The sequence below is a fragment of the Pan paniscus genome, chromosome 4 (genome assembly GCF_029289425.2).
Source record: "Pan paniscus chromosome 4, NHGRI_mPanPan1-v2.0_pri, whole genome shotgun sequence".
Taxonomy (NCBI): domain Eukaryota; kingdom Metazoa; phylum Chordata; class Mammalia; order Primates; family Hominidae; genus Pan; species Pan paniscus.
This window is the reverse complement of record NC_073253.2, coordinates 139,777,048-139,790,981: the sequence shown is the minus strand read 5'-3', so window position 1 is coordinate 139,790,981 and position 13,934 is coordinate 139,777,048. Positions and strand designations below refer to the sequence as shown.

General features: G+C 38.7%; 1 pseudogene; it reads right to left on the bottom strand.

The window, feature by feature from the left end:
- Positions 1-1,833: 1,833 nt before the first annotated feature.
- Positions 1,834-12,811, bottom strand: LOC100979447 (large ribosomal subunit protein uL6-like; annotated as a pseudogene).
- Positions 12,812-13,934: the final 1,123 nt, after the last annotated feature.

Sequence of the window (13,934 nt, the reverse complement as noted above, 5' to 3'; positions counted from 1 at the left end):
AATTATTAACGAATGATTTGGTACCATTTATCATGAAGAAGAATGCAAAGCAGATAGAAATCAAACCAAAACAAATGCACAGAAACCTGGCACGTGATAAGGGCCTAATGACGACCTCACATTGTTCCATTCAATTTCAAGCCCATCTCTCCAAAAGAAAACTTGAAGAACTGTAAATATTTTACCAACAATCCCATATCAGATATTTCTCATGCAAAATAAGGCTGTATAAATAAATCTGTTGATTAGGAATGCATCAACACATTACAGCTGTGCCATTCACTTGGGGCTTACAACCAATCTTTTCTGTTACTATTAGGCTTACACCACTCATTTCAGAGCTAGCATAAGGCCTAGGCAGTCTGAAGAATTTATGCCAGCCCTGATCAGGTCTGCATTCAGGTATTTGTCTGCAACATACCTTGACTGTACTCCCAGTTTGCCATAGCTCAGTCATAAAATGTGCTACAAGTGGTTCATTTCTGCTAATACCAAAATAATAGTGAAAACAGAAATAACAATAATAATAATAATTACTCAAACTTTAATATAAAAATAAATCACCTGATAATCTTGTTAAAATGCAGATTCTGATTCACTAAGTCTGGGGTGGGGACTAAGATTGTATTTCTAACAGGCTCCCAATCTTGCTGATGTTTCTGGCATGTAGAAAATACTAGCGTGGAAATCGACCTATGGTATTTAATAATGCTAGCCACGTGTGACTTCTGAGCACTCAAACTGCAGCTACCCAAATGGAGATGTGCCCTAAGTATAAAATATACAACAGACATCACATGCTTACTGCTCCCCAAAATACAATGTCATTAATATTTTGTATTGATTAAATGTGTAAAAGATTTTCATCTATGATGGTTAAATAAAATATATTATTTAATTTAATTTTACCTGTTTATATTTACTTTTTAAAATGTGGCAACTAGAAATTTTAAAATTATAGATATGGCTTGCACATTTCCACAATGCTGAGATGAACAATTTGTGAAATTTTTGTTTTGTTTCTTTAACATACATATGTTAAACATTACATACATCACCATATCTTATAAGATATCTTTGACATGATGCCTGGAGGTGGGATAACTCTATTCTTGCCACCAATCAAGTGGATGAACCTATTAAAATGCTTTCAACAGCAATGAAATCAAACAGCATTAAGCTATAAGGAAAAGTATTTGTTCAGGTAACAGTAAAATAAGACTGGCGTACTTAATTTGGGACTCTGACTCTATTTCTTTTTAATTCTCTTAGTTAGATCCAATGCTCAGGCAAAGCGGCACATCGGCAACTGAAAAAAAAAATCCAGAGAAAAAGAGATAATATATTCCTTGAGTCTCTATTTTAAAAGCAAGGAAACTTTTCCAGAAACCATTAATAAACTTTAATTCCACCTCACTGTTTCAAACTGAGTCAGATCCTCAAACTTGAGCCAGTCCTTGTGAACTGAAAATTGACATGTTCTTATTACCTTAGACAGAGTTGCTTGTATCAATCACTGATAAAATTAATGGAATTAACAAAGTTTACTTGAACTAATCATGACACATCCCCAGAAAAGTGAAGTTGATCTTTCAAAATGCAAGTCTATCACCTGATGGGAAATAAATAGGGTGGAGGAGGATAGACTCAAGACCACAACAGTAGGTGAGAACCTTCTCCTGTTATATAGGATTATTATTTTGGGAAAAGTATACTTGATAATGGTAATTATTTTCCAAATCAACAGGTCTTTTATTGCATCATTTAAATATCACAGTTAGTTCTTTGGAATCATCTGGCATCTTGTTTATGTAACCAGACAACTGTTATATCTTACTCAGCTTGCTGAACTGTCCCTTTTTCAGAGACATAGATGCCATCCAAAATTTTTCTGATACTCTTGTTTTTAGCTGTTGTGGCTTGCTGAATCAAAGCAGTTGAATTTGAAACCAGTTCAATGTCATTTCCTTCCAGGATTAAGTCATCTTTCTGGGCTTGAGATATACTGAACAAGCAACACCTGGCCTCATCTGAACCCTGTGGAAATATATATATATATATATATATATATATATATATATATATATATATATATATATATATTTGAGATGGAGTTTTACTGTTGTTGCCCAGGCTGGAGTGTAATGGCGTGATCTCAGCTCACTGCAACCTCAGCCTCCTGGGTTCAAGTGATTCTCAGCCATTCGAGTAGCTGGGATTACAGACGCCTGTCAGCATGCCTGGCTAATTTTTTTGTAGTTTTAGTAGAGACGGGGTTTCACCATGTTGGCCAGGCTGGTCTCGAATTCCTGACTTCAGGAGATCCTCCTGCCTCGGCCTCCCAAAGTACTGGGATTACAGGCAAGAGCCACCTCATCCGGCCTTAGCCAAGAAATGTCTGATTTCAAAAAGAGACCTATTCTCAGGGATAATGACATTGATGGGGAAGTGAGCATACACAGACCTCATATTGTAATGGAAGTCCAGTGTAACACCTTTGATCATGTTCTGTATGTTGTGCTATGATCATGTTGTGCTATGAATAGCACAAACCGTAGCCACTTTCTTTCTATTTCCCCCCTTTTGTCAACCTTGAGCCTCTTCTTTTCCTTTCCAAGGAGACTAAGTTCTACATTGATGTGACTGAAGTCTCTCTGCAGGTTTCCTCTGGGGCCCTTCACAAAAACTACGCATCCCTTCAGAGTGGTGTTGACATTTTCTGAAATATCAACAGTCTGCCGAGAATGGTCTTCATTCTCACAGTAAATGCAGCAAACACTGGTAAAAATTTTTATATAACAAATATATATATATTTAAATTAGAACCCAGAATCCTATCACTTCATAATATGATATTGCTGACTCACTCCAAACAGCTCCTCAGGCATGCACATATGCATAAATTGTGTAAACTATATATACTTAACTGTAACCTTTTTTCCTATGCAATCTGCTGTAGAAATCTTTTCATTTAGATTTATATGACCATTTTTGCCAATTAAAATACCCCATTGTAAGCAAATGCTTTAGTTTAGAACTTTCCAGTCAGCATGCCATGAATGGACTTCAGGTACATCTCAAGCTGTTAATCCACTTGGTCCTCAGTGTAGCCAGGTGAAGCCAGGGGCTTCCCAGCATATAGCTTTATTAGAGCAAGATTCTGATGGCCCTGCTCAATGATAAAATTTGTAAAGCATAGCCACTAATTTCCACCAGTTTTTGATGTTTCTGTTATTTCAAATTTTTCATTATTAGAAACAAATTACTATAAATATTATTAATCATATATTTTTTCCCAGTTGTCGGTTCTGGCAATAAAATTTTAGACAATTGTATTTTCAGCAGGTTTTTTAAGGCTGCAAGAAATAGACATGCATAACACTTTTTAAGTATTAGAACTTCAGTGTTGAGACATATGAAGATGTAGAAGGATAGTGGTTACATTCCCATCAGCTGTTTATCAAGACCCTCATCAAGTTCATTTGATATCACTTGGAATAACAATTAGAAATAAGGTGATCTGCTCACTAGACTTGCTAATATTTAGACATCCTAAAGTGGAGTAATGTGAAAGCAGTACAGAGGAGGCTGGCTTCCCTAATATTCAGCTAAGCTATGGATGGTTTGAGCCAGTACTTGTTCCATGGGTACCAGAGGTGTTTCCATTCAAATTTTCCAGGGGTGTGTGTGTGTGCGTGTGTACTTCCAAGCACATAAAAGAGAGGCAGAGAAGTGGGCAGGCAGTAGGCAGACAAAAAACACAGGCAGACAAACAACATTTTCTGATGATAATGGCTGAGCTTAAAATATTTTTAAAAGGTTAGAAACCTAAAACAACTTTTCCAAAAATTCATATTATTAGTTCCATTTTACAAAGAAGGTAGAGGAGGCTCAAAGACTAACAAAAGCAGAAAGTCCTCAGAGTGATCTTTGACTCAAAATTCTATACTCTCTATTTGAAGCCAGCTTTATTATCCAGAAAGGAACTGGTAGTGATGCAGGACAAGAAAGGCCCAAAATTGAGGCTTAGCCTGGGAGGGTTTTTGGCTCTACCCAGGGGTTCTTGGCTTTGCCCAGTGAAGAATTCAAGGGTGAACTGGTGGTGTTAAACAGCAACTTTTATTGAAGCAGCAGTGAACAGCAGCCAGCAGAGGTACTGCTCCTTGCAGAGTAGGACTACCCCATAGGCAGTGTGCCCAGAGTGGCAGCTCAAAGGCATGTCTGCATGCATATTTATACCTACTTTAAATTATATGCAGAAATTCCTAGGAAAAGAGTGACAACTTCAAGTTGTTTGGTCATTATCATAGAACAAGGCAGCAACTTCCAGATGTTGCCATGGCAATGGCAAACTAATGCGGTCCACTGGTGGGGTTTGTCTTATGGAAAGCTGTTTCCCCCGCTGGACCTGTTTTAGCTCGTTCTCTATTTGGCCTGGTGTCTGAGCCCCGCCTCCAGAGTCAAGTAGCATGGGCTGCCCAGTTGCCATTTTCTAAATTCATGGAAAAAGTTCGTGTTGATTTGGGTGAAACTTGAGCTTGATAGAAAAGAACAATTTGGCAAGTTCGTATTCAGTGAACTGCATGATGAAGATGCCAGATCCACATTAGCATAGCACAATCGCAAATGACTGTACAGTAGTCCTCCATGAAAAATGGCTACATTAATGATTGCTTACTGATCAGTCTAAGTTCTAGGATAAGATTTGCTAGGAACATCCTTGAGAGGCCTTGAGTTGCTCAGCACTAGTACTATACAGTATGGATTTTATGTGGTGTTCATCATCGTCTTATACATTCAGACTATATAAAGGTTGCCAATAAGCAAACATAGAATCAGCTGGGTAAACTACATCTTGATATTAAATTCTGTAGAAATTGATAAATAAGCTCTAAAGTTACAATGATTTATCAGAATGATTAAAGCCATAATTTTTATACCATTGATTTTAACCACACAGACACTGCTGCTGAAAGGAGCCAATCATGTATAGCTTACCTGAGAAACAAAATTTTAAAACTTTGTAATAATGTTAAATATATTCATGTAAAAAATGGATCTGACATGGGCAAAACATGCAGAATACACATATGCACCAATAGTCACTTTATTACGAATACTTTGTTGGCTCCTTGTTTTCTGAATAACCAAAGTGGGCAAGGAGACTCTAACTTTCTCCATAATTACACTTTTGAGATCACTTTATTCACCAAATATTGCTTCAGATTCTATTATGTGCCAGGCAGACAAAAGGATGCAACATCGAGCAAGATGGATATCCCCCTACCTTCAAAGAGCCTGAAGTCTAGAGAGAGACAAACAATTAAAATTGTTTATCTGACTATTACTAGACAGTGTAATGGGAACTCTGCTTGGAAAAGAGGAAGGCATGGTTGCTCCTAACCTACATTTTGGAGGAGCGACTTCTTATCTGATCTAACAAAAAAGTTAGGTAAAGAACGGCAAGAATAAGAGAATATCCTGTGAAAAGGCCAGAAGTTCAGAGAAAAAGATTCATTCAGGGAACTGCAAATATTCAGGCATGTCTAGAACATAAAGTCTAAGTGGGGAATGGTGTAAAAACCTCAAGAGGTTGAAGAAATAAGCTACAAGCACATCACAAACTCCAAAGCAATTAAATAATTTGGACATTATTCTGAGGGCAATTGAGAGCAAGGTTGCCAGATAAAATGTAGAAGGCCCAGCTAAATGTGAATTTCAAATAAACAACAAATAACTTTTTCGGTATAAATATGTCTTAATTATTATTAAAAACATACTATTAAAAAATCATTGTTTATTTGAAATCCAAATAACTGGGTATTCTGTGTTTGTATTTACTTAATCTGACAACCTTCATAGGAAGCCACTAAAGGAGTTTAAGCAGAAGAGTTAAATGATATAATTTGAGCTTTAGAGAGATACCACTGGTTGTGATATAGAAAACAAATTCATTCATTTGTTCACCTATGACATCATTTTTTGAGCAGGCACCTTTTATTCCAGGCAAAGATTTAACTAAGACACAAATCTGTAATTCCAAAAAAAACTTAGGGCAGTGTCTTTTGAGTACCATCCTTCCTATTTTTGCCATATGTTCCCTTCCTGTATTGATACTTATGCTGTAGTATGTAGACTGGTTGACTGTATAGCACATTGACTGTGGAGCCAGAGAATCCGGATTCAGTCTCTGACTTCCTCTACTCATGAATTGTGCAAGACACTTAACCTCTTATGTCTCAGTCTCTTTATCTGGCAAGAAAGAATATAATGTTTTCTGCAAATTGTAGGGATCAAATGAGTTAATGTATGTGAAGCCCTTAGAACAGTGTCTGACACAGAATAAACTTTATGAAAGCATCCATTCTTACTCTAAGTATCAACTTACATTTTCTGTGATTCTCTGAAGCTTTCTTCTCTCAACTCGTCAAAGTCATTCTCCGTCCAGCTTTGTTCAATTGCTGGTGAGGAACTGCGTTCCTTTGGAGGAGGAAAGGCGCTCTGCTTTTTAGAGTTTCCAGTTTTTCTGTTCTGTTTTTTCCCTATCTTTGTGGTTTTATCTACTTTTGATCTTTGATGATGGTGATGTACAGATAGGTTTTTGTTGTGGATGCCCTTTCTGTTTGTTAGTTTTCCTTCTGACAGACAGGACCCTCAGCTGCAGGTCTGCTGGAGTTTGCTAGAGGTCCACTCCAGACCCTGTTTGCCTGGGTATCAGCAGCGGTGGCATCAGAACAGTGGATTTTCGTGAACCGTGAATGCTGCTGTCTGATTGTTCCTCTGGAAGTTTTGTCTCAGAGGAGTACCCGGCCTGTGAGGGGTCAGTCTGCCCCTACTGTGGGGTGCCTCCCAGTTAGGTTGCTCAGGGGTCAGGGGTCAGGGACCCACTTGAGGAGGCAGTCTGCCCGTTCTCAGATCTCCAGCTGCGTGCTGGGAGAAGCAATGCTCTCTTCAAAGCTGTCAGACAGGGACATTTAAGTCTGCAGAGTTTACTGCTGTCTTTTTGTTGGTCTGTGCCCTGCCCCCAGAGGTGGAGCCTACAGAGGCAGGCAGGCCTCCTTGAGCTGTGGTGGGCTCCACCCAGTTTGAGCTTCCCAGCTGCTTTGTTTACCTAAGCAAGCCTGGGCAATGGCGGGCGCCCCTCCCCCAGCCTCGCTGCCTCCTTGCAGTTTGATCTCAGACTGCTGTGCTAGCAATCAGCGAGACTCCCTGGGCATAGGACCCTCTGAGCCAGGTGCGGGATATTATCTCCTGGTGCGCCGTTTTCTAAGCCCGTCAGAAAAGCACAGTATTAGGGTGGGAGTGACCCTGTTTTCCAGGTGCCATCTATCACCCCTTTCTTTGACTACGAAAGGGAACTCCCTGACCACTTAACTACTCCAAGCTACAGGAGGAAATTCAAACCAAAGGCAAAGAAGTTAAAAACTTTGAAAAAAATTTAGATGAATGTATAACTAGAATAACCAATACAGAGACGTGCTTAAAGGAGCTGATGGAGCTGAAAGCCAAGGCTTGAGAACTACGTGAAGAATGCAGAAGCCTCAGGAGCCAATGAGATCAACTGGAAGAAAGGGGATCAGTGATGGAAGATGAAATGAATGAAATGAAGCGAGAAGGGAAGTTTAGACAAAAAAGAATAAAAAGAAACAAACAAAGCCTCCAAGAAATATGGGACTATGTGAAAAGACCAAATCTACGTCTCATTGGTGTACCTGAAAGTGACGGGGAGAATGGAATCAAGTTGGAAAACACTCTGCAGGATATTATCCAGGAGAACTTCTCCAATCTAGCAAGGCAGGCGAACATTCACATTCAGGAAATACAGAGAATGCCACAAAGATACTCATCGAGAAGAGCAACACCAAGACACATAATTGTCAGGTTCACCAAAGTTGAAATGAAGGAAAAAATGTTAAGGGCAGCCAGAGAGAAAGGTCAGGTTACCCACAAAGGGAAGCCCATCAGACTAACAGCTGATGTCTCAGCAGAAACTCTACAAGCCACAAGAGAGTGGGGGCCAATATTCAACATTCTTAAAGAAAAGAATTTTCAACCCAGAATTTCATATCCAGCCAAACTAAGCTTCATAAGTGAAGGAGAAATAAAATACTTCACAGAAAAGCAAATGCTGAGATATTTTGTCACCACCAGGCTTGCCCTAAAAGAGCTCCTGAAGGAAGCACTAAACATGGAAAGGAACAACCAGTACCAGTCACTGCAAAATCATGCCAAATTGTAAAGACCATTGAGGCTAGGAAGAAACTGCATCAACTAATGAGCAAAATCACCAGCTAACATCATAATGACAGGATCAAATTCACACATAACAATATTAACTTTAAATGTGAATGGACTAAATGCTCCAACTAAAAGGCACTGACTGGCAAATTGGATAAAGAGTCAAGACCCATCAATGTGCTGTATTCAGGAAACCCATCTCACTTGCAGAGACACATATAGGCTCAAAATAAAAGGATGGAGGAAGATCTACCAAGCAAATGGAAAACAAAAAAAGGCAGGGGTTGCAATCCTAGTCTCTGATAAAACAGACTTTAAACCAACAAAGATCAAAAGAGACAAAGAAGGCCATTACATAATGGTAAAGGGATCAATTCAACAAGAAGAGCTAACTATCCTAAATATATATGCATCCAATACAGGAGCACCCAGATTCATAAAGCAAGTTCCGAGTGACCTACAAAGAGACTTAGACTACCACACAATAATAATGAGAGACTTTAACACCCCACTGTCAACATTAGACAGATCAACGGGACAGAAATTTAAAAAGGATACCCAGGAATTGAACTCAGCTCTGCACCAAGTGGACATAATAGACATCTACAAAACTCTCCACCCCAAATCAACAGAATATACATTTTTTTCAACACCACACCACACCTATTCCAAAACTGACCACATAGTTGGAAGTAAAGCTCTCCTCAGCAAATGTAAAAGAACAGAAATTATAACAAACTGTCTCTCAGACCACAGTGCAATCAAACTAGAACTCAGGATTAAGAAACTCACTCAAAACTGCTCAACTACATGGAAACTGAACAACCTGCTCCTGAATGACTACTGGGTACATAACAAAATGAAGGCAGAAATAAAGATGTTCTTTGAAACCAACGAGAACAAAGACAAAACATACCAGAATCTCTGGGACACATTCAAAGCAGTGTGTAGAGGGAAATTTATAGCACTAAATGCCCACAAGACAAAGCAGGAAAGATCCAAAATTGACACTCTAACATCGCAATTAAAAGAACTAGTAAAGCAAGAGCAAACACATTCAAAAGCTAGCAAAAGGCAAGAAATAACTAAAATCAGAGCAGAACTGAAGGAAATAGAGACACAAAAAACCCTTCAAAAAATTAATGAATCCAGGAGCTGGTTTTTTTAAAGGATCAACAAAATTGATAGATCGCTAGCAAGACTAATAAAGAAGAAAAGAGAGAAGAGTCAAATAGATGCAATAAAAAATGATAAAGGGGATATCACCACCGATCCCACAGAAATACAAACTACCATCAGAGAATACTACAAACACCTCTACGTAAATAAACTAGAAAATCTAGAAGAAATGGATAAATTCCTTGACACATACACCCTCCCAAGACTAAACCCGGAAGAAGTTGAATCTCTGAATAGACCAATAACAGGCTCTGAAATTGTGGCAATAATCAATAGCTTATCAACCACAGAGAGTCCAGGACCAGATGGATTCACAGCGGAATTCTTCCAGAGGTACAAGGAGGAAATGGTACCATTCCTTCTGAAACTATTCCAATCAATAGAAAAAGAGGGAATCCTCCCTAACTCATTTTATGAGGCCAGCATCATCCTGATACCAAAGCCAGGCAGAGATACAACCAAAAAAGAGAATTTTAGACCAATATCCTTGATGAACATTGATGCAAAAATCCTCAATAAAATACTGGCCAACCAAATCCAACAGCACATCAAAAAGCTTATCCACCATGATCAAGTGGGCTTCATCCCTGGGATGCAAGGCTGTTTCAATATACACAAATCAATAAATGTAATCAAGCATATAAACAGAACCAAAGACAAAAACCACATGATTATCTCAATAGATGCAGAAAAGGCCTTTGACAAAATTCAACAGCCCTTCATGCTAAAAACTCTCAATAAATTAGGTATTGATGGGACGTATCTCAAAATAATAAGAGCTATCTATGACAAACCCACAGCCAATATCATACTGAATGGGCAAAAACTGGAAGCATTCCCTTTGAAAACGGGCACAAGACAGGGATGCCCTCTCTCACCACTCCTATTCAACATAGTGTTGGAAGTTCTGGCCAGGGCAATTAGGCAGGAGAAGGAAATAAAGGGTATTCAATTAGGAAAAGAGGAAGTCAAATTGTCCCTGTTTGCAGAAGACATGATTGTATATCTAGAAAACCCCATTGTCTCAGCCCAAAATCTCCTTAAGCTGATAAGCAACTTCAGCAAAGTCTCAGGATACAAAATCAATGTACAAAAATCACAAGCATTCCTATACACCAACAACAGACAAACAGAGAGCCAAATCATGAGTGAACTCCCATTCACAATTGCTTCAAAGAGAATAAAATACCTAGGAATCCAACTTACAAGGGACGTGAAGGACCTCTTCAAGGAGAACTACAAACCACTGCTCAATGAAATAAAAGAAGATATAAAGAAATGGAAGAACATTCCATGCTCATGGGTAGGAAGAATCAATATTGTGAAAATGGCCATACTGCCCAAGGTAATTTACAGATTCAATGCCATCCCCATCAAGCTACCAATGACTTTCTTCACAGAATTGGAAAAAACTACTTTAAAGTTCATATGGAACCAAAAAAGAGCCTGCATTGCCAAGTCAATCCTAAGCCAAAAGAACAAAGCTGGAGGCATCACACTACCTGGCTTCAAACTATACTACAAGGCTACAGTAACCAAAACAGCATGGTACTGGTACCTAAACAGAGATATAGATCAATGGAACAGAACAGAGCCCTCAGAAATAACACCACATATCTACAACTATCTGATCTTTGACAAACCTGAGAAAAACAAGCAATGGGGAAAGGACTCTCTATTTAATAAATGGCACTGGGAAAACTGGCTAGCCATATGTAGAAAGCTGAAACTGGATCCCTTCCTTACATCTTATACAAAAATTAATTCAAAATGGATTAAAGACTTAAACGTTAGACCTAAAACCATAAAAACCCTAGAAGAAAACCTAGGCATTACCATTCAGGACATAGGCATGGGCAAGGACTTCATGTCTAAAACACCAAAAGCAATGGCAACGAAAGCCAAAATTGACGAATGGGATTTAATTAAACTAAAGAGCTTCTGCACAGCAAAAGAAACTACCATCAGAGTGAACAGGCAACCTACAAAATGGGAGAAAATTTTCACAACCTACTCATCTGACAAAGGGCTAATATACAGAATCTACAATGAACTCAAACAAATTTACAAGAAAAAAACAACCCCATCAAAAAGTGGGCAAAGGACATGAACAGACACTTCTCAAAAGAAGACATTTATGCAGCCAAAAAACACATGAAAAAATGCTCATCATCCCTGGCCATCAGAGAAATGCAAATCAAAACCACAATAAGATACCATCTCACACCAGTTAGAATGGCAATCATTAAAAAGTCAGGAAACAACAGGTGCTGGAGAGGATGTGGAGAAATAGGAACACTTTTACACTGTTGGTGGGACTGTAAACTAGTTCAATCATTGTGGAAGTCAGTGTGGCAATTCCTCAGGGATCTAGAACTAGAAATACCATTTGACCCAGCCATCCCATTACTGGGTATATACCCAAAGGACTATAAATCATGCTGCTATAAAGACACATGCACACGTATGTTTATTGTGGCACTATTGAGAATAGCAAAGACTGGGAACCAATCCAAATGTCCAACAATGATAGACTGGATTAAGAAAATGTGGCACATATACACCATGGAATACTATGCAGCCATAAAAAAGGATGAGTTCATGTCCTTTGTAGGGACATGGATGAAATTGGAAATCATCATTCTCAGTAAACTATTGCAAGGACAAAAAACCAAACACCGCATGTTCTCACTCCTAGGTGGGAATTGAACAATGAGAACACATGGACACAGGAAGGGGAACATTACACTCTGGGGACTGTCGTGGGGTCTGGGGAGGGGGGAGGGATAGCATTAGGAGATATACCTAATGCTACATGAGGAGTTAATGGGTGCAGCACACCAGCATGGCACATGTATTCATATGTAACTAACCTGCACATGTGCACATGTACCCTAAAACTTAAAGTATAATAATAATTTTAAAAAACCTTACATTTCCTTCAAGTAAAATTTTTTTTAACTTAAATAAACTTACCTAAAAGCAAAACGTTGTATCATGATTACAAGTGGAAAATTAATTATTTCATTTGCCATGAATAGAAGTTCATAGCATAAATTCAACTTAAAAATACAATAATAACAACAAACAATCATACTGGATTTATTATTTTGCAAAATAACAATGAAACATATTTTTTAGATCTCACTGTTGCATTTTACAGAAGTGGAAATTGAGGCTCAGAAGAGAAGAGATTTTCCTCGGTCATAGTGACTTAAGCACAAAGCAGGGGAATGTATCTGTGGTCATTAATTCGTAATTCAGGGCTTTCTCCAATGTATCTGTGGCTGTTCTATCATAAAGCTTTAGCGTACATACCTGCAGAGCTGCATAGCTTTGGACCTTTAATTTTTCTAAAAGTCCTGTAGTCGAGTATTACTGCCTGTACTACCATTTCTGAACCTTTCTTTATTGTTGCCTGTCATTCTTTTCGCTGAGCTTTCTAAAATTCCATCTCACTCAGCCCTTAAGAGAGGAGTAAAATTCTCATCTCACTGGAGCGGGAGAAGAGCTCTCTAGCTGCTATTCCTGTGGTCAGGCGAGATGGACCTTCCCATTGAAGAAAGTTCAGAAGAAGCTTCTAGATACACACATACACACACACATGCACACACACACTTTTCTGCACCTATCAATACCTCTCTTTTAACATGAGATTCCTCCTCTTTACGCTTCCATTGGCTCCTTTCTTTTTCACTCCCTCTTCTATTCTATTTTAGTTTTTCCTGGTTCTGAGCTCCCGGAGGCAGGCAAAGTAGGAAGTAAAATACATCAGCAGGCTTAATGCAAAGATAGACAAATGTTGCAATTGCCAAAATCAAAATATTCACTCATGTACCACCTAAAATTACTCTGGTTGACATACATCAGAAAAGTCTGCTGAAAAGAATCCTGTCCCCAGAATTCTAGGCAAACAAGGAGTGAAGAGCTGAAACCCCAGCCGTCTGACACCGAGAAAGCAGCACCTCTCCAAGTAGACATGCTGATGACCAAGGACAAACTTTTTATTTTTCGTGGGAGGCCTTTTCACATGTAGTGATGATTTATAAGCTTTCAAAATAAACGATGCCCTAATAATGCAAGTACACACAACTAGCACCATTCAGTGGCCTGTATTTATGTGCTAGATTTTTACAAGTCAAGGGGTCCTCATAAGGATTTTGATAAAGAAATGTAATTCATACCTGGATGGCTGCAGCAAGCATTTAAAATACAAAATCCATTTAGTACCGATTAGCTCTAGAACATTAGTTATGTAATCTGCCACAATGGCAGATATTAGACAGAACGTTTTTCCCTTCCCTTTGAAACAGTTTATCAATCACCCTTGCTCCTGACAAGCCCTTAGGGGGAAAGCATTTATCAGAATGTATTATAAAACTCAAAAAATAAAAGCTGAAACTAGTGTTTATAAGGAGAATACAAGCCGATTGCAAAGACTTGAGAAAAGACTGTTTAGTCCCCAAGTCACTTCAGGCAAGAGGAGAAGTCCAGCTTGCAGAGATGCATTGGTAGTG